General features: G+C 44.5%; 1 protein-coding gene across 1 annotated transcript in view; it reads left to right on the top strand.

Annotated features, from left to right (window-relative positions):
- The first annotated feature begins 2,427 nt into the window (after window positions 1–2,427).
- Window positions 2,428–27,136, top strand: part of SELENOT (selenoprotein T) — a 128,841-nt gene continuing 104,132 nt past the window's right edge. The window contains exon 1 of the mRNA XM_086944156.1: window positions 2,428–2,645. The gene's annotated coding sequence lies outside the window, so the exon portion shown is untranslated. The remainder of the gene's footprint in view (window positions 2,646–27,136) is intronic.

Here is a 27,136-nt window from a genome sequence, read left to right as displayed (position 1 = left end):
ATTGATGTACACAATGAAGTTAAAGTGTGCGTGTCACTGAAGTAACACGCGTAGAATAGGTCTGATTGAAGCCAACAACACACGTTATCCTGAAAATCTGATTCAAACCCAATCCAATATGGCCTCCACGTCGACGTAGTGACGTATTGACTTCAGAACGAGGCTGAAGCTTTGTGAAGAGACAAAGTGCCGAATATGAGTGAAACGTTCTGAAGAGCGCGCTCAGGGTAAGCGAAGACAAACAGTTTAATTAATCTTTTGAAAGATGCACGCTGTACTCTCCTTTCTACACTGAGTGTAAGTACCAGAATTCTTTGAAAACCCCTTTTTAAAAAAAAATGAACGTAATAAGTTCAAATGTCAGGAGATGTCAAAGTGGAAATAGCGAAAATGACATCAATATAGTTCTGAAGGGTTTCAAGCGGTTCTTTTGTGGGTTAAAATAATGTGCTTAATGAAGGCAAAAGTCAATGTCGAAATAACATCAATGTCGGCAATGCCCATGTCGAAATCACATCAATATCGTAAAAGTACTTGAAAAATGTTTGATGCGACGTTTAAAGAAAACGGATAGAAGTAAAATTGCCTACCATCTCTCAGATGAAATAAAGAAGTCCTTTCTTTATTCGTTAAAAGTCGCTTTGTAGAAACTTGAAGTTAGATGATTTCCTTATTAATTTGAGATCGATTTGAAGAAGTTAGAAGATGGATGAATGAAGATGAAATGTTCTTATCTTCATGAGCGTCACACGCAAGGGTAGAGGTAGCCTTAGATTGTCGCCAGTAATTTTGTAGTGATCACGCTGGACGTGGTTGAAGTCAACTTGATTTATTAAGGCGTATTCTTCATTTGAAAAGACCGGACAACGGTTGAACCTCCGGTTGATGGCTGTCCGGTCTTTTCGAATGAAGAATATTCCCTTATTATAGGGGGATTGTTATTTAGGCGGTGAATAGGAGTTATACATGCCTGTTTCTTCGCATTCTCACGCATAATTGCAGTTTTTCATTATTAGCAATGTCGCCCATGGTGCCTGCTTTTTCAAATTGGTTACATTTCAGGCTTCCGACCCACCAAGGGCTACACCATTGACATAAGGACCATTGACCCTCTGATTTTCAGCTATTTGATACGAGGATCATATATATTTTTATCGGTTACTCTACTGATCTTGCAAGTTTTGATTGATTCTTTGCATCAACAACGTTGGTCCCTACATTCTATTGACCACACCACCTTTTGGATAGTATATTAGAACTACATCGACCTTTATTGTGGACTCGCGCCGCTTTGGATTAGCACGTCCTGGGTTCATCTGAAATATTTTTGTTTTTCTGCCCTGACGAAGTCCCTTCAGGGACGAAACGCGTTGGCTGAGGCCTTTTAAAGATTACTAAACAATAAAGGAACTTTTTCTACTCAAGTACATGTGCTACGGACTTCTCTTCTTTTGGTGCACCATCCTACATTCATACAATTTGGTATCTGTTTCAACAGTGGAGCTTCTGTATGGCTAGCTCCGGATGTGACTTGCACAATTAGTTAGATATTTCCTACTGCGAAATTAGAGTGCGAACCCTGGTCATTTCTATTGACATTGGTTTATTAAGGCTACAAGGTAGGCACAACCTCTCACAGCAACTGTTCTCCTTACAACTGAACATAACCAAGTTGCTAGGAGATGATGATATTCTAAATAGAATATCACTACAGAACCCCCAGTCAGAATAAACATAAGCAGAATCCAACATAATGGAAGAGTTTGACAGCTTGGTGTAACAGATAAGGACGGGTCCCTATAAACACCGTGAGTTCCACGAGTATGCCCAGGCAGTCCCCAACCAACACGGGTCTGTCAGAGCACCGACCTACTTTTACGGTATTACTAGTTGTTTGCTTTTTCGCTTTTCACAGCTTGGGGATTGTAGTCCATTTTCTATATCCATCCACCCCCAACTTGCCCTACTTATAATAGCATGTCCCCGTTTCCGGTTAAAACGATTTGATCACACCACCAATCAATGTTCGGTAGCTACAAATCATAGAGATTTGTGACAAGTACAGCTAATACAACTTATATTTCTAAGAAGCGGTATCTTGGGGCATGATTTTAGGATGCGTTTTCCCTACAAGTGAACATTACAATGACTATAAAAATAAGACGTTTTATACGCAAAAAATAAAAAGGGAATATGATACGAAAATCTCAATCACGAGAGAAAAAAATTATTCGCTCAGGAGCCAGTTGATATCCCGGCAGCGTAGTTTCCTTATCGGTAGGCAGCCGTTAGCCTCTTACTTGGTTGCTTATCCTTTTTTTGTTTCTATGACTCTGCCCTTGTCTCTGAGGGTAGCAGAATTAACCCATTCTGTTCCGCACCACGTACAGGTCAATGTCAGTGGTGACGTAAAACGTAGCGTGTTGGCGTCACAAAGCAACCAAAGTAGTAGTTACGGCCGAAACGCTAGTGACGGGTGCAGTTCCTGGGTGTGTGGGGAAGAGGATGTCGCCGCGCGGCCTCCCCTCGCTGTTGCTGCTGCTATTAGGGTTGGGTTCCGCCTTGGTCCACAGTGACAGCTTCAATGGTGGCAAGAAGCTCCGGATGCAGTACATTAGCGGCCCCCTCCTGCGCTTCCAGATCTGGTAAGTGCTGGCTCTTATATAAGAGTGCCCATATATTTCCCACCTGTTATCGTATCTCACCCAAGTACCTCCCGTCTATTCTAAATGTCTCCCCGTGCCCCCCCCCCCACTCCTCGGACGGTAGTTTCGCCCAGCAGGTGTTTAATGTATTATTGCTAGGGGAGCAAAGCCCGGGCATTCAAGTTTAAAAATTACTTTGTATGTGATTTGTCTTAATTTAACCTCGTGAATAACTGGGAAAATTACACCGATTATAGCTCGTGTAAACTACTATTTAAAAAGTCGAACCCATGGTAAACACCTCATTACACACACTTGAACCCGTGTTACAGGATTAGTCCCTTTCATAGGGACATGCCCTTTTTTTTCAATCATTATTTCACCCTGCCTTTTGTGTTGTACTTTTTTGCTGATTCATCGCCCCCACCTTCTATCACGAGGTGATTACACAAATAAAATGCTTCATTTGCATAACAACTCAAATCCGTATACTATATCTTACGTAACGTTCAAGGTTGGGGAAAAGTTGACGAGCACATTTTCGATTGTAGGAGTACAGCGTTCTACATGAACTAGCCACAGTACATCGTGGCAACCCGCTATTTTCAGTCAAGTGCTGCTTTTTGTCTTCTTTATTTCTTGGTCTTATTGTGATGTACAGAGAGAAGTTATGCTGTCTTTTCAACTGTTTTCAGTATTTGTCTTCTGCACCCCATTTATTTTCCATACAGAAAGTTTAAATAAGTTCACTGGCACGACTATGCATGTGGGTCGGTCCAGGAGAAGGGTCTGTCTCTATTTTCTCCTTGTCACATTGTTTACAGATGTCTCTCTGGGTTTATGGTTTGAGCTTCGCCATACGATTTTTACATAATACACGTGTCCACTGAAACCTATTTGAATCAAAATAAAGGGGTTGGAAGAACTTAAAGTGACTAGCTCCTCTCATCCTTTACTTTGTTCGATACACTCCAGTGCGACTTATTTTCTTTCTCCATTTCTTACATAATCTGACTGTTCACAACAAATTATGCTGTGCTCCTCTTCGACTAGTCAGTTACCCAGAGTTTGATCCTTCATCTCCCCTTAAGGAAAAAAAAAGACAAAAACATCAATTATCTGGGAGGGTTCCAGAGGGAAAAAAATATTGCGATGAACAACAGTTTCCAGCACATTATCTAAATTCTACTTCGAGATACAGAAGTTCTTATTAGGCTTAGTTCAACACTTATTTAACACAATAATTACGGTAAACAGATTTATAAACCTCATCACTCTTATTCTGTATCACATTAATTCATTCAATCGAGTCAATTCAAAGTACCTTGAATCACAAATTTAAAAAGCAGAACATTATGTTCAGAAGTAAACAGCTTGATGTGACACTCCTCAGCTTTGAAATGGCAGCCGACACGTGTTTCGTTTCGTAGAAACTTTTTTCAAGGAGTTTTTATAGGCGCAGAATCTAGGGCTATGATAAGCCCCTTTAGTTTTAAAAACTCCCTCGTAGCGCAGTCGTTCCAAATATGTTAATAATTACGGTACTTGCAGGGGCCGTCCAATACCGTAAAAGCCAAAATAATCTGATATATTGTAGTATCCCTTTTAGATTGCTTCATTGGAATTGTTGTTTCATTGTGGGTTCTACATTCTGTATGTGGGAGTTGCCCAGATTTCTCTGGCTTTCCTATCTTGGTGGATGTATAAGCTGTTATCTCCTATGAATAAATTACTTACTTCAAGATCTGCTTTCCTGATTACTTCATAATTTGGCGACGATCGGGATGTCATCAAGAAGGACCCATCTTCTGAAGTAATTTTTTTTTAACTGGGGAAACAGCGTTCACGTATTTCAAAGGTCTTTTTTTTAATGTTTTTACTTCATTGTATGTAAAATGATTGCACCAGCAGCAGTGACTAATTGTGTGCTCTGATTGCACCAGCGGGAGTGTATTTTAACCGTCAAAGTTTTTTTTTTCTTTCTGAGGACATTTCTTGTGCCAACTCGTATTTTAATCTTTTGCCAAACCGAACTCTGTAATTCCTTTAAAACGAACCACAACTCGTGTTTCATCTCCTCGCAAGGCAAGTGTTTATTTCGGAACCTTTCTGATGTCTTTATTTTATTTTCAAACGTGCTTCAATTTCTACTGAAGACTCGGTGCATCTTTTGAACTTCTTCCGGAGTTCCATCGTTGTCTGAGGAGCGAGCTTCGGAGCGAATTCTCTTTGCTAGCATTCTGCACAACGTAACCTCATCATCAAGCAGAGGTCAAAACATGATGCGCTAGGACGTAAAGTAGCGGCCATTTTGTTTGTCTATTTTTCTTTCTCTTTTATTTCTGAACGCTACGCTGTCAGTCAATTAGTCTTCATTTCTGCCTTCACAGCACCGCCGCATACAACGAACGTCTGCATATAACGAACTGCTGTATTTCTATTTTCTCATCAGGCTTCTGGAATTTAGTTGAAGGAACGAATTTTGACTACGGTGACTACTTTTATTTTATTAATTTCTTATTTTTGTTTTGTTAATTACTTATTTTATCTCTTCTTTGTTTTAAAACTTATTACGTTGTTGCATTGTGAAAATTATTTGAAATGTCGAATAATATTCTCTCCTGCGCATTTTTTGCCTGTTGCTGGGGATCCTAAGATGGAATGGGACCTGTGGTATCCCGCTTTTCTAGCCTATGTAGATATAGTGGAAGAAGATGGATGTTCTCCCAAAAGAAAATTAGCTCTTTTAAAAAACTGTTTAGGAGGTGCAGGTCTCAAGGAATTAGAAAACTTACCTCCTATTGAGGGTGCAGGTGATTTTAATATTTTTGAGGTTGTGGTAAAACAATTAAGTACTAGGTTTGGTAGGAAAATTAACACAGTAATGGAGAGATTTAAGTTTTATTCCAGAGCACAGAAAGAGGATGAGTCTATTGAGAACTATGTGGCTGCATTACGTACCTTGGCTGGATCTTGTGCTTTTGAAACAATACATTTTGAACAGGTATTAAGAGATCAAATTATGATGAAGACCAAGAGTAAAAAGATTCAGGAACGTTTATGGATGGGGACAGAATCTACTCTTAATGCTGTATTAAATATCGCTAAAGGCATCGAACAATCAGAACTTTTTGTTAGTGAGATTAGAGGCCAAGATGTTAAGAACAAGGTAATAATTCCTGAAGTTGCAATAGTAAAGGATGTTCACCATCAAAAAAAGTTTCCCTTTACCCAGACTAAAAAAAGAGTATTTTGGAAGGGATAACAAATTCATGGGCAAGAAAACTCAAGTAATTTGTTACAGGTGTGGAGGAAATGATCATGTAGGTAACTACAGAGGTTGTCCAGCATGGAATAAAATTTGTATAAAATGCAAGAAGCCAGGTCATTTTAGTAAAATGTGTAGGTCTCCACAAAAAGTAAACTTGTTGACTTATCCTGAGTATGAAAATCCTGAAGAAATTCAGGAAATCAACAGTTTATTATGTGTAGGTGACACTAGATGCAAAGGTTTTCCCAAAGATAAAATTTTGATAAATGGAATAGAAATTTCTATGCTTATAGACTCATGTGCCTGGTACAGTATAATTGGCAGAAATATTTTTAAGAAGTACTGGAATTCTTCAAATTTGTTACCACCAGATGTGCAACCAGGAGGATATACTGGTCAGAAAATTGATCTTGATGGTTTTATGTGGGCTGACATTAAATTTAAAGATAGGAACATTAAAGGCAAGATTTACATTGCATCTAAAGGTGCTTCTATTCTGGGTTGGCCACATCAACACGAATTGGGCATCAAGTTGGATCCCAATGCTTCTCTACCAGTGTACTTAGTCCCTCCTGTGGATGATGAGTTTACAGTCCAAATCAAAAGCAAATTTCCTAACATTTTTACTGATAATCGGGGGGAATTTGTAAATTTTAAACATAAAATTAATTATCTTAAAGGAAGGTGCAACACCAGTTCGACATAAAGTCAGGAATGTACCTTTAGCATACCGAGACAAATTGAAAGCAATCTTGTCGGATTTAGTGACTAGAGGAATTATAGAACCAACGGAGTCCTCTCCCTGGGTTTCTCCAGTAGTTTTATCTCTTAAGAGCAATGGCGAGCTTCGTCTATGTGTTGATCTCCGCAGTTTGAATAGTGAAATCTGGGTTGATAGGCATCCTTTACCCCATATTCACGAGCTGATTTCAACACTTTCAGGTGCTTGTGTCTTTTCAACCATAGACTTGGCTAGTGCCTATCACCAGGTGTTACTCCATGAGGATTCTAAGGGCCCGATGTAGGTAAATGCCATTTACCGATTTTAAAATACCGAATCCTACCGATTCGGTATTTCAAAATCGGTAAATGGTATGTAGGTCACAACATCTGGATTTGTTACCGAATCCTTAACAATTCTTTAATTACCGATTCGGTAAATACCGAATCGGTAATGGCCATTCATTCCTATGGGCTTTGAAGCCCATAGGAATGATTAGGCATTACCGATTCGGTATTTACCGAATCGGTAATTAAAGAATTCACAAGGGTGCAGGGGGTGTCACTTTGACACCCTCTGGCACCCCCAAAACAGGCACAGGTGCCATGTGGCAGGCATACCTGCCCTAAGGGCAGGTCTGCCTGTCACATGACATAGGTGTGCATGCACACATGTGCATGCACACCGGAATCGGTATTTTACCATGGATTTGTATTCCATGGTAAAATACAGATTCTGTAAGCCATGTGCAGAAGGTACATTGCCTACCTACATTGTATTTTCGGAAATTTTACCGAATCGGTAAATATTACCGAATCGGTAATTATTTTACCGATTCGGTACATATTACCGAATCGGTAAATTTACCGATTCGGTAATGATACCGATTCGGTAAAATTTCCGAAAATGTGCCCCTACATCTCAATAGCCCTTTACCGATCGGAAACGGCCAAAAATCGGTATTTTCAGCCGTTTCCGACCGGTAAAGGGCTACCTACATCTGGCCCATAGTTCCTTACCACATTTATAATACCAGAGGGCATGTTCCAATTTCAACGCATGCCATTTGGCTTAGCCAGTGCGGCGTCTGTATTTCAAAGACTTATGAAAGAGGTTCTGGATGGTTGTGAGAATGCTATTGCCCTCCAAGATGATATTTTAATCTATGGGAGGAATTTTGAGGATCATGACAAGAATTTAGATAAAGTATTAAAATCTGTACATGAAAAAGGTTTGACTTTGAAATTTTCCAAGTGTAAATTCAGACAGAGCAAGGTAGAATATTTGGGACATGAGATTTCTGCTCATGGTATTGAACCCAAACTTAATCATATCCAGAGCATAGTTAAGGCACCGGCACCTAATAGTAAAGACCAACTTGTATCATTTTTGGGCCTTACTGAATTTATAACAAATTTGTGCAAGATTACTCTTCAAAAGTTCATTCACCAAGGTTACTGTTAAAAAAAGATGCAAAATGTGTTTGGAACAATGAGCAACAGTTTGCTTTTGAATTACTCAAAAAAGAAATTGTTAAATTGTGAAATTGTTAATGCTCTTCAACATCGTGAAAGAGCTCTCCAACCCCAACGCCGGAAACGACATCGCCCCATCGCAAGACCTCTGCAACTCCCTCGCCTCCTACTTCCACAACAAGATCGCTGACATACACAACAGCCTCAGCACACAAACAACGCCCCGCACCAACGCCACCCACCACCACCCTCAGCGCCTGGACCCCGACCAGCACCGAAGACATCATCCGCACGATGAACTCCATCCACTCCGGATCTCCAACCGACCCCTGCCCTCACCACGTCTTCAACAAGGCCGACGCTGTCATCGCACCCCACCTGCGAGACATCATCAACACCTCCTTCGACACCGCCACCTTCCCTGAGAGCTGGAAGCACGCCGAACTCAGTGCTCTACTAAAGAAACCAACAGCGGACCCCACCGAACTCAAAAACTACCGCCCCATCTCGCTCCTCCCGTTTCCAGCCAAAGTCATCGAGAAGACCGTCAACAAGCAACTGGCCGCCTTCCTCGAGACGAATGGATCCCTCGACCCCTCACAATCGGGCTTCACGGCCAACCACAGCACCAAGACAGCCCTCATCGCTGCCACCGATGACATCCGAGCCCTGCTCGACAACGCAGAAACAGCGGCCCTCATCCTCCTAGACCTCTCCGCAGCTTTCGACACTGTCTGCCACCGCACCCTAGTGCAGTGCCTCAGCAACGTCGGAATCCAGGAGAAGGCACTGGAGTGGATCATCTCCTCCCTCGCTGGGCGGACACAGAGAGTCCGCCTACCCCCATTCAGATCAGAAGCCACCAAAGTCATCTGCGGCGTTCCTCAGGGCTCTTCGCTCAGCCCCACCCTCTTCAATGTCTACATGAGCCCCCTTGCGGCCATCACACGCCAACACAACCTCAACATCATCTCCTACGCCGACGACACACAGCTGATCCTCTCCCTTACCAACGCCACCGCCAGAGCCAACCTACACGAAGGGATTAAAGACGTAGCCGAGTGGATGATGACCAGCCGCCTGAAACTGAACTCGGACAAGACGGAAGTCCTCATCCTGGGTTCCTCACCCTCCGCCTGGGACGACTCCTGGTGGCCCCCTGCCCTGGGCACCGCACCCAAACCGACAGACCACGCATGCAACCTGGGCTTCATCCTGGACTCCTCCCTCTCCATGACCAGACAAGTCAACGCCGTCTCCTCGTCTTGTTTCAACATCCTGCGCATGCTACGTAAGATCTTCCGGTGGATCCCCACCGAGACCAGGAAGACTGTCACCCAGGCCCTCGTCACCAGCTGTCTGGACTACGGAAACGCCCTCTACGCCGGAACAACCGCCAAGCTCCAGAAGAGACTCCAGCGTATCCAGAACGCCTCAGCGAGACTCCTCCTCGACATCCCCAGACACAGCCACATCTCTGGACACCTGAGAGACCTGCACTGGCTCCCGGTCAACAAGAGAATTACCTTCCGGCTCCTCACCCACGCACACAAAGCCCTACACAACCAAGGCCCGAGTTACCTCAACAGCCGCCTCAACTTCTACGCTCCCACATGCCAACTCCGATCGACCAGCCACGCCCTCGCCGCCGTCCCCCACATTCGAAGAGCGACAACAGGAGGAAGGTCCTTCTCCCACCTGGCCGCCAAGACCTGGAACTCTCTCCCGACCCACCTACGCATGACCCAAGACCACCTCGCCTTCAGGAAGAAGCTCAAGACCTGGCTGTTCGAGCAGTAGCGGACCCCCCCCCCCCCCCCCCAGCGCCTTGAGACCCTCCGGGTGAGTAGTGCGCGATGTAAATATCCTTGATTGATTTTTAAGACCTTTTGATTTGGGTAAAGAATGCATTGTTTGTGTTGATGCAAGTAATGTTGGTCTCGGTTCTGTGCTAATGCAAAAGAATATGGGTGAGGAATACGTAGTTTCCTATGCTTCTCGGACTCTTCGTGGTGCAGAATTCTACTATTCCACTATCGAGAAGGAACTTTTAGCATGCACTTGGGCTGTTGAACATTTTAGGCAATTTCTTTGGGGCACAAAATCTCGTTTGCGAACTGACCATAAGCCTTTGATAAACATGTTAGCTGCTGGTGGTGGTCGTACGTTGACGGCACGTTTGGCACGCTTAGCTGCCAAATTACAAGAATTTCAGTGCATAGTGGAATACGTGCCTAGCCGTCTAAATGTACATGCGGACTGCATGTCTAGATTGCCTTGTGTTGATTTATGTGAGATTGCCAATATTTGTCCTGATTTTGATGTCTCATTCACAATTGACGACGTTAATGGTTTAAAATGTAACATGTTGTCTAGTGTTATCTCTGAAACGGATTGGAGAGATGCTATGTGCAAGGACGTGAGTTTATCCAATGTAGTGAATTTTTTTGCAACAAGGGTGGCCTGAAGAAAGAAAATTATCGGGTGATGTGTTGGCTTTGTGTAAAGTAAAAGAGGAACTCCTGTTTGATCATGGTTTTGTAACTAGAGGAGATAAGATAGTTCCTCCTTGTGATTTGAGAAAAAAAAAAAATTCTCATGGCCCATGAAGGTCACATGGGAATGTCAAGCACTAAAAGAAGAATCGGCGAAATCTATTGGTGGCCTGGTATTGATAGAATGGTGGACAAATGGGTCAGTTCATGTTCTCCTTGTGCCAACAGTGACAAGTCTGTTCAACCATTAGCTGGGAAAATGGATATTTCTCCTATTGAGTTTACTACGTGTCCTTGGAAGAAATTAGGGATTGATATTATCGGTCCTCTTGATTTATCAGATAATAAGGCTGTTTTTATCTTGGTGTTGATTGACTATTTTTCCTAATGGCCTGAGTTGAAAGTGGTGGACAAGATTGGTTCTTCTCAGGTAGTTGAGTTCCTTGATTAAATATTTTGTAGAGAGGGCATTCCGGCTGAGTTAGTGTCTGATAATGGTCCACAGTTTATTAGCAGTGAGTTTTCTTCTTTTCTTGATAGGTGTGGTGTAGTACACAAAAGAGTATCTAATTACAACCCTCAGGCCAACGGTCAAACAGAACGCTTCAATAGAGTCATTAAAGAATCCATTCAACTGGCTGTTAAAAGCAATTTAGACTGGAAGAAAACTCTCCATGCGTCTCTTTTGTCTTACCGCACTTCTCCTAACTCAGTTACGGGTATATCTCTGTTTGAATTATTAAAAGGTAGGAAACCAGGTTTGAAACTTTTACCTTGGTGGATGAAGATGAAGATTCCTTGTGAGTCTTCTTTTGATCCTTCCAAGATTAGAGATCAGGTTTTAAAATGTCAGGAAAAGATGAGGGGTTCTTCTGGACGTTTGAGTGATCATAGTTCAAGGATTAAAGTTGGTGATTTTGTGAGAGTCAAGTTTGGAAGAACTTCTGGTTTTAGATGGAATAAATGGTCTGATCCTTGCAGAATTATAGAAGTTTTCATCAAAGCTGTTAGGGTTGATGGTGGTAAAGTGTGGAACTTCAGGAGGGTTTCTTTATGTAGGGCATCTGACTCTAAAGCAAGTTCACATTTGTCTTCATCAAACTCTAAAAATGATTCTTATCCGGCTTTGTTGGACACGTTTGGCAATTTACAAAGTTCAACTAGGAATAATGATGAGGTTTTTTCGAACTTCCTAGACACTTTTGGGCAAGAGTCACTAAGTTCTGATGTTGTGTGTGATAATATTGCTCAAGAATGTATTCCTAGTAGTATTGATGTAAACAGCAGTGTGGACAGGTTGAATGCAGCAGTGCGGACAGGTTGAATGCACAATCTAGCGATATTCCCTTAAGGAAAAGTTCTCGTGTTAAACATACTCCTGTTAAATTGCGTGATTTCATTCTTTTTTTTTATTTTGGTGGGGGGGGGAGGTGTGTAGTATCCCTTTTAGATTGCTTCATTGGAATTGTTGTTTCATTGTGGGTTCTAAGTTCTGTATGTGGGAGTTGCCCAGATCTCTCTGGCTTTCCTATCTTGGTGGATGTATAAGCTGTTATCTCCTATGAATAAATTACCCTTACTTCAAGATCTGCTTTCCTGATTACTTCATAATTCATTTGCTCTTATCTCTTCTATATTTGTAGCCACCTGAAACACATTTGAAGCCATAGCCCTCTCACTAAACGTTCACCAGCACATGTGATATAATTTCCTGCTTGCAGTATAATCCACGTCACACATTGTGTTGATGTATGCAAAGCCACCACTTGATAGGGAGGCTTCAATGCTGATCTGGTAAAAAAAATTCATATAGGCCTTGTGCCCGGAACAAACTTTAAAAGCAAATTCTGAATGTTTACTAAATGTGCTGAAAATTAATGCAAATACTGTCCCAGTGACCGGCTTGATCATCTATTCCAGACGGTCCTATCGCTGCACCCATGACTCTCTAACTCAGCTGGACTCAAAAAGGTCTCTAATGACCCATTTCTTTCTGAAACTTTTCACTTCATGAGGGGTTGGATGGGCCTCCCCTAAAAAGTTTGCAGGAGGCACCTTATGTGAAGCTAATAGTGTCACCACTTTTATGGACAACTCTATAAGGTCCAAATACAAATCTTCAGTTGTCCAGAATGTGATAATTTCTGCTGATTGTTTTCTGACTTGCATGGTTCTTATCACTATCTTCCAAAATGGGGGGGGGGGGGGGGGGGAAGCATAATTCAGCTGCAGGCCTCACTACTGAGGAAATGCATCTGTTGCTGTCTTTTCTGGGTATGGGTTACAGCTGGATATCCTCTTCATCTGATAGATTGGTCTGTATACAGATACATTTGTTGCACAACAAACCCATTAAAGTTGCAGTTTTTGGGCTATTTATGGATTTAACATCCGCTCTGTAGTATCAATCGCATGGCAAAATTGCTAATCTTCCAGCTTGTTCAACCCCCACAAGAGGTACTCGGCCATCACTAATATTTGCTGGTCTGTGCAAAAATGCCATAAACCTTTCACTAACTCCTGGATGGATTTTTCCCCTTGTGCCTCCCAGGTGATGCACGTAGCTTACTGCCAAAATGTTGTTTCAGCGTAACCAGATGCAGCACTGCACCCTGTTTTTGGTAAAATTCTTCACAGTATAAGACCTTGCTAGCAACTTCAGACAATTGAAATGAAGGTGCCATTCCTGATCTTACCAGTGGCGGCTGTGTGTTGCCAGATTCCCACTGCATGCTTCCCTGCAGATTTGACTGGCATCTGACTCTATTAGCTATCTGGAAGATTTCTAAATGTAGCCCGACTGTTCCAAGTTTCTATATGTGTTATTTACCATTGTAGTACTTCTCTCACTTCCTGCAATCTTTGCAGAGCCCTACAATGGAGAGACCAGGGATAAATGGCCTGTATTGATGAAAAAAGGCAACAAATTATTCTGGCTAATTTCTACTAACAAATCTGTTTGTACTGTTTGGGTAATTGTAGCAGGGCCTGCACTGAAACCATTGAAGGTCTCTGGTTCAGTATTTGATTTCCCAGTTAATCACTACCCCAAAGTCTTGAAATAGTAATATCGCCTACTCCGTTTGCTGACTTACCATGTCCACATTCTGGGCCATGAAATGCATGCCATCCAGGTAGCGTATCCTCATGGTACCACTGAATTATGGTTCTACGTGCTTGGAACTTTGTTAAGCACCATGTGGTGGAGAATAACCTGAATGGTTGACTAACATTCCGAGTCATAGCCATTCACTCAAAGTTTGTATAGCAATGATTATGAGCCCAAATGAGTACTGCCTGGTATGCATCTTTTAAATCCAGACCCTTTATCCAGTCCCCCTGCTGCAGCACATCTCAAAGGACGTTATTTCCATTTTGAAATATCAGTGTATCAACCAGTTCTATAGATCCCTCTTGGCCACTTATAACATAGTACCTAAAAGTTCTTGATTTTCAGTATTTTGGGCACTGTGGTGCCCCTCTCTATCAATTTACTGATTTCTGTGTCGATGAGGCAACTAAGCACCTATGACAACGAGAAGGTCCCAGTTCGTGGCTCTCAAAGGGAGGTTGGTGAACTCCAGACAACCTCTGGACTGTCTGAAGAACCTAGGCGCCTTTGATAGCATTTGCCAGATGTGAAAGAAATTTGCCCAATAGCCCCTAAATGCTGAGTTCCCATCAACTGGAGGAGTAAAAAGTCTCAACCCTCATGGTTTGAGGCCAGTAGCCCTGCTTGCCCTGAAAGCATGGGCCAATAAAATATTGTTAAAGTCTAAGACACTTAGTGTGTTGCGGGGTATTTGTACTCTACATTTGCATGTTTAGAATAAAACAAATGGGTGCTCAGTCGCACTTAGTACAATTAATTAGTACCTGTCATTGAAAAATGTATTAATATTCTTTGATTTCCATCCTAAACTGCCCACTGGCTGTTATGTGCTATGTCGCAGTCAGTCTCTAATGCCAAGTGCTATACTTGTGTAGGTCAAGCTGTCTGAAAAGTTAATGCAAATAACCTTGCACCCACAAATTGTTCCACATCATAAGGGCCACTGAAATTAGGGTATTCTGTCGTCATGCTTTCCTTACGATTATATATTTGTATTTGTATTGGATATTTGTAGAGCGCAACTATCGCTCCGGAAGGAGCATCCTGGCACTAATAGAACCGAGTGCAAACAATTGCGGGTTAGAGTTAAATGGCTGTCAATACGTACTCGTCTGGAAGATTGAAGATCCAGGTTTTCAGATGTTTCCTGAACTGTTTTTCCTGAGTGAGTCGTCTAAGATGTTTGGGCATTGCATTCCAGGCCTTGGAGGATAAGAAGGTTAGCGTTTTGAGGTTGAATTTGGTCAATTTAATGAGGTTTTCTCCTGCTGATCGTAATGTCCTGGTTGGAATGTAATGGGGGAAACGCTTAATAAGATACTTCGGGCCAGTACCGTGAAAAGCTCGAAAGGCAACTATCAGGATTTTAAATAAAATCCTCTTGTGGAGGGGTAGCCAATGTAAAGTTTTTAGGGCAGCTTACGCTGAGGATTTTCTTGGCAATTTAAGGACCAGTCTGGCTGCCGCGTGTTGTACACTTTGGAGTTTTTTTAGGGTTGTTTTCTTAACGCCAGCCATTAGGCCATTGCAGTAGTCCAAGCGTGCGACAATTAGGGCTACAGTGACAGCTTTTCGTGAGTCGATGGGCAGGAAGTCAAAGAATTTCTTTAATGATTTGATGATGCTAAAGCAGCTTCCTGCGACATTCCTCACGTGTTGGTCAAATAAAAGTTCGGTGTCAAATAAGACCCCCAAGTTTCTTGCTGATCTCACAGTTTGTGGGGGAGCAGGAGAGTCTTCAGGCCACCATTTACTGGGACAGAAATGTTGTGATTTTCCCATAGGAAGAATCTCTGTTTTACTGACATTGCATTTAAGATGGTTTTTGTCCATCCAGAGAAACACATCCTTCAAACAATTCCTAAGGTTTTGCTCAGCAGTGGTAGAGTTCTTCTCCAGGGGAACAATGAGCTGAGTATCATCGGCATACGATGTTACAAGTATGCCGTATGATTCAATGAGGGCGATGAGAGGGATCATGTAAATATTGAACAGGAGCGGGCTCAAAATAGAGCCCTGAGGAACTCCTGACGAGATCTTTTTTTCCTTGGATAGGAAGGGGCCTAAGGCGATAGTTTGTGATCTCTCCGTCAGAAAAGAAATAATCCAGGACAATACTACCCCTGAGATTCCGATATCTCTAAGTCTCCGTATCAGTATTGTATGGGAGATGGTGTCGAACGCCGCTGTGAGGTCTAATAGGATTAGAACGGCATTCTTTCCTTGGTCCTACAAGATTTTCATGGAGTCGGAGAGCTCGATCAAGGCTGTTTCTGTGGAATGGCTAGATCTAAAACCCGATTGTTGAGGGTGCAAGATATTGTTGGTCTCCACGTACCTTTAGTTCTTTATGCACCATCTGTTCTGTAATCTTGCCCAGAACTGGGAGAAGTGATATTGGGCGTAAGTTGGCCAGTTCTGTGGGGGGGTTTGTTGGGTTTCTTCATCAGTGGTTTTACGACTGCCTGTTTCCATTGACAAGGGACTATGCCTGTATTAAGAGAGGTATTAACAATCTTGTTTATCAAAGGATTGACCATTTCGATAGCCTGGTGGAGAATTTTTGGGAGGCATGAATCAGAGGGGGCACCTGATTTGCAGGCAAGAATTACTTCCCTGGTGAGGTCAAGCGATACTGGTGTGAAGGTGTTAAGATTGTTAGTTGCTATTGCTCCTTGGAGAAGGGGGGTTGAGGGCTGGTCGACTTTAGGAATTGGGAAGTCTTTTTGTATAAGGTCAATCTTTTACACAAAGAAGTCTGCAATTTGGTTGCAAAGCTCTAATGAGGGTGGAATTTCCGGCTGTAAGGATTTTGGGTGCGTGAAGGTCTTTACGATGGAAGATAATGTTTTTTGTTTTTGTTTTGCTTCCCTTATAGCTTTGGTGTAGTAATCCTTCTTAGCGATTTTGATAGAGGTTAGGTATATTTTCCTCTGTTGTATATAAAGGATTCTGTGGGCAGGATCATGGGTTTTACGCCAGTTGCGTTCACCTTTCTTGCATAATAAGTGGAGCTCTGCTAGTTCTGGTGTAAACCAGGGAGCGTTCGTCTTTCCTCTTTTTTTCATTTTATGAGGAGGTTTAGGTGGAACACGTTGTGTGATCTCTTGCTGCATCCAATTATGGAAATGTATTGAATCTAGTTCTACATTGCCGGTCAAGTTGGGAGTCTGAGTCTGTATTGCAGGTCGGAGTTTAAAACTATCTTCAACCTTAGTCCAATTTATACTATTTGCTGTCTGTTGACTTAATTTTGATGAATTCGGGGGACGTGTTATTTGGATTTTAAAGGGTATCAGGCTATGATCTGTCCAAATTTGTGGAATGGGAGTGTGGACGTTCAGAAGGGGAAAGTTCGAACATATCCCATCCAGGATATGGCCTGCTTGATGTGTTTGTTTAGTTATCTTTTGCTGTAGATTGAAGATCTCCAGAATTTGGTGGAAAGTAAGCACCTGGGTGTCTATTTTGGATTCCAGATGTAAATGGAAATCTCCCAGTAGTGTGAAGTGAGGGTAACGGAGGAGGAGCTGCCCTAAGGAGTCGCTCAGTGATTCTAAAAACTTTGTTGAGGATCCTGGTGGGTGGTAAATTAGCCCTCCTGAAAAGGTGGTGTCGTTTAATTTGATGGAGAACCCAATCCCCTCGGAACCCTGCAAGGGGTCTAAGTTAAAGGTGTGACATTTTATATGGCTTCGCAAGACCTCCTCCTTGCGAAGTTGCCATGAGTGGTATTGTAAAGTGGAAGATCATTTTGCAAAGAATATCTGGTCGCTGATCGCTTTAATCAGGTAGCAGACTGGCACTAATGAGGTGAAATTTTGGCCCAGACAGTATTCATTTGATTTAAATGACAATCGATAAAATGACACAATAAAATGTGCCTCTTCATGATGTAAAATGTGTATTTTTTGCCTCCATAATATAGTTTTGTATGGAATTCCCATTGCTCGGCACAACCAGAGTTTCTGAAATTTACCAGCTATAGTGATAATTACCTTACCTTTCCTTGATCTACTTATTAAGCACAATTAAGTGAAGATGATTACCACTTTATACAGAAAGCCCACCAACAGAAATACCGTGCTCAAACACCGCTTAAGCCCTGAGAGAAGGCTCCTTTTTGGCCAGTTCAACAGGCCTCAACTCTGTTGCACATGCAAAATTGACTACTTTGCATAAGCCAATGCATTGATGGGAGGATTTATCTATAAGGATCATCCAAGCAGAGTAGTTGGAACAGCCAAGAAGAGGACATGATTTTCCCTAGAGAACATTTCCTTCAATTAAAAACAAGGAATGCCAGTGAGTCTCTAGGTTGTGTTACAACTTACTGTCTACACACTATTCAAATGAATTCAAGTGAAAACCGTGAAGAAACACTGGCATGTGCTACAGGCAGTTAACCCGTGTTGGAACTTCCACTGTGTGCTTATGGAAGAAGGAAGTACGTAAAATACCATATTGTACACTCAACTTGGAGTCCAATCCAGCATAACTCTCTGCCTTCTAGGGAGTTATGCTGGATTCTGTATGTGGCAGTTTTAAATAACTGTGTAGTCTGCCAGTTCACGTGGAATAAGAAAGAATTTATCTATGAAACCATTCAGTATGATTTGCAATAGTTAAAAAATTTTACAGCCAGATTCATCAAACTAAAATCGTTTCGCAAAGGGCCAGATTCTGAGAATCTGCAAGCGCTATTTTTGCATTTGGGATTCATCATCCCAAATGCAAAAATCGCAATTCTAGAAATCGCTAAATTGCGATTAATAGCATTTAAGGAATCTCAATTTGAGATTCCTTAAATGCAATTCATGAACCATTTTTAAATTGCGAATTCGCAATCTGGGGGCGCTATTTACCGCGAAGTCTAATCACGTGGTAAATAGCAAAAACTTTGAAAAATGCACTAAAGTGCATTTTTCAAAGTTTCATGTTGCGCACACACATGCCCTAAGGGCATGTGTGTGCGCAACATATGTGCACACATCAATTTCAGGGGTGCAACAGGGTGTCCTTTGGACACCCCTGCACCCTTGAAATCGCAATCTCAATTCGCGAATCGCTAATTGCGATTAGCAAATAGAGATGGTCTTCCCATTCATTCCTATAGGCCTCTAGGCCCATAGGAATGAATGGGGAGATATTCCTTAACCCTTTCGATGCTGATGACGAGCTCAGCTCGTCATCACCCACGGGTGTCGTGTGCTGATGACGAGCTGAGCTCGTCATAGTGCCACTAAAATGGCATTTTCCAGCACACAGCGGGAAAACGCCTAGCAGCCAAGAGGTTAATTGCGACTCGCAATTTGCGAGTCGCAATTAACGAATTATTAGAAATCGCTATTTTTTTAAAGTGATTTCTTGATGAATAGCATTTTATTATTCCTTAATAGCGAATCGGTATTTTTCGCTATTAAGGAATCGCAAAATGTTTCTTGATGAATCTGGGGGCTAATTCCATAAATGTGATTTACTGTATGTAGTGCCCTTGCAATTTGATTTAAAGATGGCAAAATTACCAACTGGTAAAATTAAGGTTAGGGCACATGGAAGCAGAATTGGATGTAGCTATGCCGACCTATACTAAGGATATACTCCTTACGATAGTGGAGATTTAGGTTCGAGGCATGTGGGCTGCTGAATTCATATCTGTGCATAGATCGCCACCTAGTGTTGGGTCCGGATGATTGCACATTGTTGTCCTGGAAGAGTCTTCGAAGTATCACGAGATAGGTGGCTCCTCCCCTGGACTACAGTGCGCATGGGCATCGCCTCCATCCCCAGATTGTTTTTTTCCGCCATTGGGTTCGGATGTGTTTCGGTTCCCTCTGTCGGAACCGATAGTTGTTCGACTTCTACTCGAGACCAAAAGGTCTTTAGGCTGGGCGTCGGTATAGTTGCGTACGGGTTTCTTTCTGACTCTCAGCTCCGAACTCTTGCTGCCCTTCCACGTGCTTTCGGCGCGGACGGGCCTACACTACACTCTTGCTATGGAGCGAACTCCGTTTAAGAAGTGCCCGGTGTGTAACTCTAAATATTCACACCTCGACGTGCACCCTGTGTGCAATACCTGCTTGTCACCGGATCACCGCGAAGACACCTGCATGGCGTGTTCGAAATTTCGGAGCAAGAAGACTTTAAAGATTCGTCGAGCCAATAGGCTCCAGGCTAAGTTATCGGCTACGGCGCCCCCACCAGACGACATTTTCCAAGAATCTGTCGAGGGAGAAGACGACGTGCAAGGTTCGGACTCTAATCCCGCATCCGAGGGGGAGACCTACGACGCGGGTGAGGAGAACTTTGACGAAGTCACCGACGAGGTAAGGGACGACGATCAGGCTTTTGCCACGATGGGAGATAGCTCGGAGGAGGAGCATCCCCAACCTGACTCAGGGGTTATTCCCCTTCATGCGACCCAGGTCAAGGGATCGCCTTCGGGCCTTACCCAAGATCTAACTATGAGTCCTACGTCCCCGCCTCCGGGCCCGGTCACGGACATTTATGAACCATCACTTACGTCGAAGAAAACGAAAGTGAAGCCAACTGGTCACGCATCCTCGGATGCGAAACCGAAAGTGAAAGTTGCGCTGGTGAAGACGGTTCTGGAGGCGTCAACTTCCAAGAAAACCAAAATGGCCGACTTAAAGAGCCACGCCAAGATGGCCGACCCGAAGCCCTCGGGGTCGGCGCCGAAGGCGAAGTCCTCCGACGCGGCTGCGTCGGCGCCGAAAGGGGTCGCGGACCCGAAGACTGCTCCAAAGAAGCGTCAGGGCGACGACGCGCATAGGCATGGGCCGTCGGCCCCGAAGAAGGTGCCTGCCGGCGATCAGGCTCTCGACGATGTGGGGTCGCTCGAGCCGGTCCAGCCCTCTCCGGCCTGGACGAAGAAGGTAGCGGAATCCTTGCAGCGGATTCGAAAGGCCAGTGTGGTTCCTGCTCAGGACACCAGTACGCCTAAGCTCACGCCTAAGCCTGCGAGAGAGCAAACGCCTATCCGTTTCACCCTACCGCCCAAGTCGGCGCCGAAGGCCTTCGCGCCGAAACAGGGCGGACCCTCGAAGGAGGCATTAACGCCGAAGGCTGCCTTGGCGGTGTCAAAGCTTCGTCTCCAGCCGCTTGCGGAAGAGGAACGTCGTGAGGTAATCATCGACGCCAACACCGGGAAACTGTCGCTCCTCAAACGGAAGATCACGACTGAGCCGGCGTTGGAACCTTTTAAGATCCCTCTCAAAAACAAAAGGGACTCCGAGGACTCTTCGGCTTTGGTGGAACCTGTGTTCCCACAAACCCTAGGACACTCGCCGACGCATTCCGCCGATGCGGACGAGGAAGATGCCGAGTACAACTATCCGGCGTACTCGGATCCGGAGGAGGAGCACGTACCGTGGTCCGCCGGAGGCGACACGGAATACCCGCAGTCGGGTCAGGACACTCAACTTTTTGCGGCCAAGACGTCCCCGACTGAGGACTCGGCGGCCTTCAATGCTCTGATAGAGAGAGCTGCTGCTAACCACGACGTCGAGCTGCACTCGGACCCCGTGGATGTGGACTTCTTATTCGACACCTTCTCGGTAGCCGAAAAGTCAGTTAAAACGCTACCGATGCTTAAGGGGGTGCTTAAACATGCAACAGAGGTTTTCAAGGAGCCCACCCGAGCGCGTGTGGTCAACCCTCGCATCGACAGGAAATATAAGGCAGCGCCCACGGATCCTACATATATCAAGGGACACTTGCCATTGGACTCCTTGGTTGTTTCCAACGCTCGGAAGAGGGCGAACTCTCAAACTACTGGTGACGCTCCTCCCCCAGACAAAGAGTCCAAGATCTTTGAGGCCTCAGGCAAACGGATTGCTGCACAGGCAGCTAATATCTGGAGAATATCTAACACCCAAGCCTTACTTGCACGTTATGATAGGGCCCATTATGACACATTAGAGGCCATACTGCAACACTTGCCTGACCAATACAAGGAGGCAGGAGAGATGCTGATTCAGGAGGGTAAACTCATTACGAATGCATCCATCAAATGTGCACTGGATGTGGCAGACACAGCCTCCAGGGCTATCAATACCAGTGTGCTGCTTAGACGCCATGCCTGGCTTAGAATTTCGGGGTTCAAACCCGACATCCAAACTACGATACTGAATCAAACAGTGAATCCTGACCACCTGTTTGGCCCTGAGGTGGATGCCACATTGGAAAAAATGAAAAAAGATACGGAAACTGCCAAGTCAATGGGGGCTTTACAAAGTCAGCAGTTTCGGAGTGGTTCCTTTCACCGCTCAAACTCCAGAGGCACCTCAAGGGGACAGGCATCCCAGTCCACACAATATTACAAGAGTAACACCCAAGCCTCGTATAACAACAAGGGTAGAGGTGGTTACAGAGGCAATAATGTCAAGGGCAGGGGACGTGGAAACAATAGCTCCAGGTCCACCACCACCAACAAACAGTGACGTCTTGTCACTGCCCCCCGACCATACAACACCGGTCGGGGGGAGACTCCAGCAGTTCCTGCCGGCGTGGAAGTCCATCACCACGGACAGGTGGGTGAGGTCTATTATCCAGTACGGGTACTGTCTAGAGCTTACGTCCATTCCACCGGACATACCCCCAAGGAGCCGTCCTATGTCAGGCGAGCACTTGACCTTGTTGCAGCAAGAAGTTCTAGTCATGCTGCAAAAAGGGGCAATAGAGCTCGTTCCATTGCAAGAGCGGGGAACAGGGGTTTACTCCCTGTATTTTCTGATTCCCAAGAAGGACGGATCCCTCAGGCCGATCCTGGACCTCAGGCCCCTGAACTGGTACATCCTCTCGGAGCACTTCCATATGCTCACGTTGCAGCAGGTGCTTCCCCTGCTTCAACAGGGGGACTTCCTGGCTACGCTGGATCTGAAAGATGCCTATTTTCATATCCCCCTGCATCCTTCCCACAGGAAGTATCTCAGATTCACGATCTTAGACCAGCATTACCAGTTCAGGGTTCTGCCGTTAGGGGTCACCACGGCACCGAGAGTGTTTACCAAGTGCCTAGCGACTGTGGCAGCGCATCTCCGTCGCCAGCACGTCCACGTCTTTCCCTACCTGGACGACTGGCTCATTCAAGCAAGGACAGAACAGCAGTGCGTCGACCACGTGTCACGCACCATTCATCTCCTGCACGATCTGGGATTCTCTCTGAACTACCCAAAGTCCCATCTCCAGCCCGCCCACGTGCGACAGTATCTGGGCGCGACAATAGACACTCTGGCAGCCACTGCGCAGCCGAATTCAGTGAGAATCGCCAGTATCCAGGCGCTGATCCAACGATTCAGACCCCAACACCCGCTTCCAGCGAAGGTGTTTATGCAGTTGATAGGCATGATGGCCTCCTGCATCTCCATTGTCCCGCACGCGAGACTACATATGCGTCCGCTTCAGGAGTGCCTTGCACGTCAGTGGACTCAGGCTCATGGGCAACTGACAGACCTAGTGTTGGTGAGCGGTCGGGCATACAACTCTCTGCATTGGTGGAATCCACACAACCTTTGCAAGGGCCGACCATTCCAAGAGCCTGTCCCACAGATTATCCTGACGACGGACGCCTCTCTCCAGGGATGGGGAGCGCATGTACTCCATTACACTGTGCAGGGACTATGGACACTACAGCAAAGGAAGATGCACATCAATGTGTTGGAACTGATGGCAATCTTCATGGCCTTGAAGGCGTTCAAAGTACATCTGTGCAACAAAGTCGTGTTGATCCGGACGGACAACATGACGGCCATGTACTACATTCAGAAGCAGGGAGGCACACACTCTCCACAGCTGTCTCATCTGGCTCAGAGCATGTGGAAGTGGGCCATTCAGAGGAACATCTTCCTCATGGCAGAGCATCTCCCGGGCAAGGACAATCAAATGGCGGATCTGCTCAGCAGGCACAGCCATCAGATGCACGAGTGGGAGATACATCCATCAGTACTCCAACCGTACTTCCAAAGGTGGGGTCATCCAGAGATAGACCTGTTCGCCACAAAGGAGAACGCAAAATGCCAAAGCTTCGCCGCCAGATTCCCACACCCCCAATCACAGGGCAATGCGATGTGGATGAACTGGTCAGGCAGATTTGCGTACGCTTTTCCCCCAGCACCTCTGATACCGCTGGTGGCACGCAAGCTCAGGCAGCACTCGATGACTCTCATCCTGGTTGCTCCAACGTGGGCTCGCCAACCATGGTACACCACGTTTCTAGAACTGTCCGTGGTGCCGCATCAAAGGCTTCATCTCACTCCCAGCCTTCTGACGCAGAGCCATGGCGACCTTCAGCACCCAGATCCGCAACAGCTCAACCTGGCGATCTGGCTCCTGAAGTCCTAGAGTTTGGCTAGCTCAATCTTCCTCCCGATTGCATGAACATCATTCGGGAGGCAAGGAAGCCCACTACCAGAGCTTGTTATGCGGCTAAATGGAAGAGGTTTGTCATCTACTGTGCTAACCACAATATTGACCCTCTAGATGCTTCCATTCAAAACATCATTTGCTATCTTTTCCACCTGTATCAATGCAATCTGGCATACTCTTCCATCCGCATTCACCTGTCTGCTATGGCAGCATACCTCCAGAATAGGCAACACCTGTCACTCTTCAAGGTACCTGCTATCAAGGCCTTTCTGGAAGGACTCAAAAGGGTCATTCCACCAAGGACCCCACCAGCTCCAGAATGGAACCTCAATGTGGTTCTTACAAGGCTGATGGGTCCTCCCTTTGAGCCACTGCACTCTTGTGAGCTTCAGTTTCTGACTTGGAAGGTTGCGTTCTTAGTAGCAATTACATCGCTACGGAGGGTTAGCGAGCTGCAGGCGCTCACCATCCAAGAACCTTTCTTCCAGGTACATGCTAACAGGGTGGTGCTCCGCACTAACCCTAAATTCCTACCCAAAGTGGTATCCCAATTCCACTTAAACCAGACAATTGAATTGCCGGTGTTTTTCCAAAACCCAGAGACGCTGGCGGAGCGCATGCTCCACACCCTTGATGTTAAGAGGGCCTTGATGTATTATGTAGACAGGACAAAAGATTTTCGCAAAACCAAGCAGCTTTTTGTTGCTTTTGCCACACACCACAAGGGAAACGCTATCTCCAAAGCAGGGATTGCTAGGTGGATAGTAAAGTGCATTCAGATCTGTTACGCTAAAGCTAAACGCACTCTCACTATCCCACCGAGGGCCAACTCCACCAGGAAGTTGGGGGCCTCAATGGCTTTCCTAGGTAACATTCCCTTAGAATATATCTGTAGAGCAGCCACATGGTCTACCACACATACTTTCACTAAACACTACTGTGTAGACGTGCATTCCAAACAGCAGGCAGCTGTTGGTCAGGCTGTTCTAAAAACGCTTTTTCAGACAGCTGCAGCTGGCACGGGCGGCCGCCGCTAATGGAGGGACTGCTATGTATTCTATGCACAGATATGAATTCAGCAGCCCACATGCCTCGAACTGCAAATGCTACTTACCAGTATGCATCTGTTCTTGGCATGTAGGGCTGCTGACATTCATATCGCCCACCCTCCTCCCCGGCGCCTGTAGCAGCTGCAGAATTCATTCATATACATACATATGCTCATAGCATGGTCATCACTCACATTCTTCACTCCATCTCTGCCAATGGCTAAAAACAATCTGGGGATGGAGGCGATGCCCATGCGCACTGTAGTCCAGGGGAGGAGCCACCTATCTCGTGATACTTCGAAGACTCTTCCAGGACAACAATGTGCAATCATCCGGACCCAACACTAGGTGGCGATCTATGCACAGATATGAATGTCAGCAGCCCTACATGCCAAGAACAGATGCATACTGGTAAGTAGCATTTGCATTTCTTTGGTGATTTTGATTCCTATTCATACTACAGTAAGACTGATACTATATGAGAATAGGCCTTCTCTGTACACTCTGCACGGCATTGTGCCAGATAGTACTAGTATACACATTTATAAGATTCTATATGTTAATTACTCTAGGATTTTTGAGTGACTAATTAAAGTACTTATCTTTGTAGTTACCCTGACGATACCGCAAGATATTTCAACTGGTGTATATGTTGGAGGCAACCTTAATGATTCTACCTCTTCGATGGCTATTGTTTTCATTCAGTCTTTTATCTTTCTTCTACTTCTATATTCTGCCTACTTAGTTGATGGCTCTCTAATTACAACCGCATGGAATATCCGTGATAACTTTTCTCCCACTACGTCCTACTAGGTTTGCATAATGTTTAATCACAAAAATATGAAGGAGTGTGTTCCGCACACCACGCCTCCCTTTCAAGGGGGGCAGGGCAACTATTTAATCCTGGCTTCACACAGTAATACGTCAAGTCAATTGAAACACCCTGGGTTTAGTGGAATGACTGGTTAGGATTCACCAGATTTTACAAGCCGTTCTTTTATTCCTACCAATTAACCTCGTGAATTGTCGTGAAACTACGCAAGACCTGTATCAGTGGGTCTTGTTGGGATTTGCCTAAATAAAAAGGGAAACTAATCCAGAGTTTGGAGCGACTTGTTTTTATATACATGTTTTGTCGGAGATATACATTTTTCCTGAAGGAGGTGGTTTAGTTGTCGGATACCCACCAAAACGTGTTAACGCTCAAGCAGAACTCAACCTTCATTTCATCTGTCCAGATGCCTGCAGATTATCTGGGAAAATTGTGTCCATAAGAATAACCGAAACAGAATAGTCCTAAAAACCTATGTGGTTGTTTTATGTCTTCTCCCTTTTTGTAATTCATTGGGATTTGTTGGCCATGATTGTGTGGTTTAAAAAAACTGTTGCCTTTTATATCAATTATATTTTACACTGTTTTTAAATATACTTTGTATTGTTTTAGAATTGCCTCTACACCCTAAAGATAAGTCTAGTGTTTGGATTAACTGTGCTACATCAATTGCTTTTTATATCCGATTTATTTTGTAAATTGTGGCATTAAAGATCTTACCAGTTGGAGATTAATGTGGCACTGAACTTTGGCTGTATTGGGGGTCAGAAACGAAGTGTTGAATGAAGTCTGTAGGTGTAGAAGTCTAAATGAATTAATGTATTTCTCACTGAATCTCAAGGGAGACTTTCTGGCTTGATAGTCTTGTACGGTACCCTGCCCTTTGGGTCGAGGGGCTCTTCGCTAGTTACTTTTGATTCACACAGTATCTAGCAGGATTTTCTTCCAAGAGACAGTGACTGTCTCATTGTTTTTATTCTCAGCTCATAACTCCGATTGCTTTCTGAGGAACTTAATACTTGCCAGACATTCCTCGTATTCTAGCCGCACATTTCAGGGCAAAGCGCATCCACACTTCCTATGCAAGTGACCGCTCACTGCCGAGCAGCCCTCACCTCCTTAATTAATCACTTACCATTGCCCTTTTAGA

The sequence above is a fragment of the Lissotriton vulgaris genome, chromosome 11 (genome assembly GCF_964263255.1).
Source record: "Lissotriton vulgaris chromosome 11, aLisVul1.2, whole genome shotgun sequence".
NCBI lineage: Eukaryota > Metazoa > Chordata > Amphibia > Caudata > Salamandridae > Lissotriton > Lissotriton vulgaris.
This window is presented reverse-complemented; position numbering and strand designations above follow the sequence as displayed.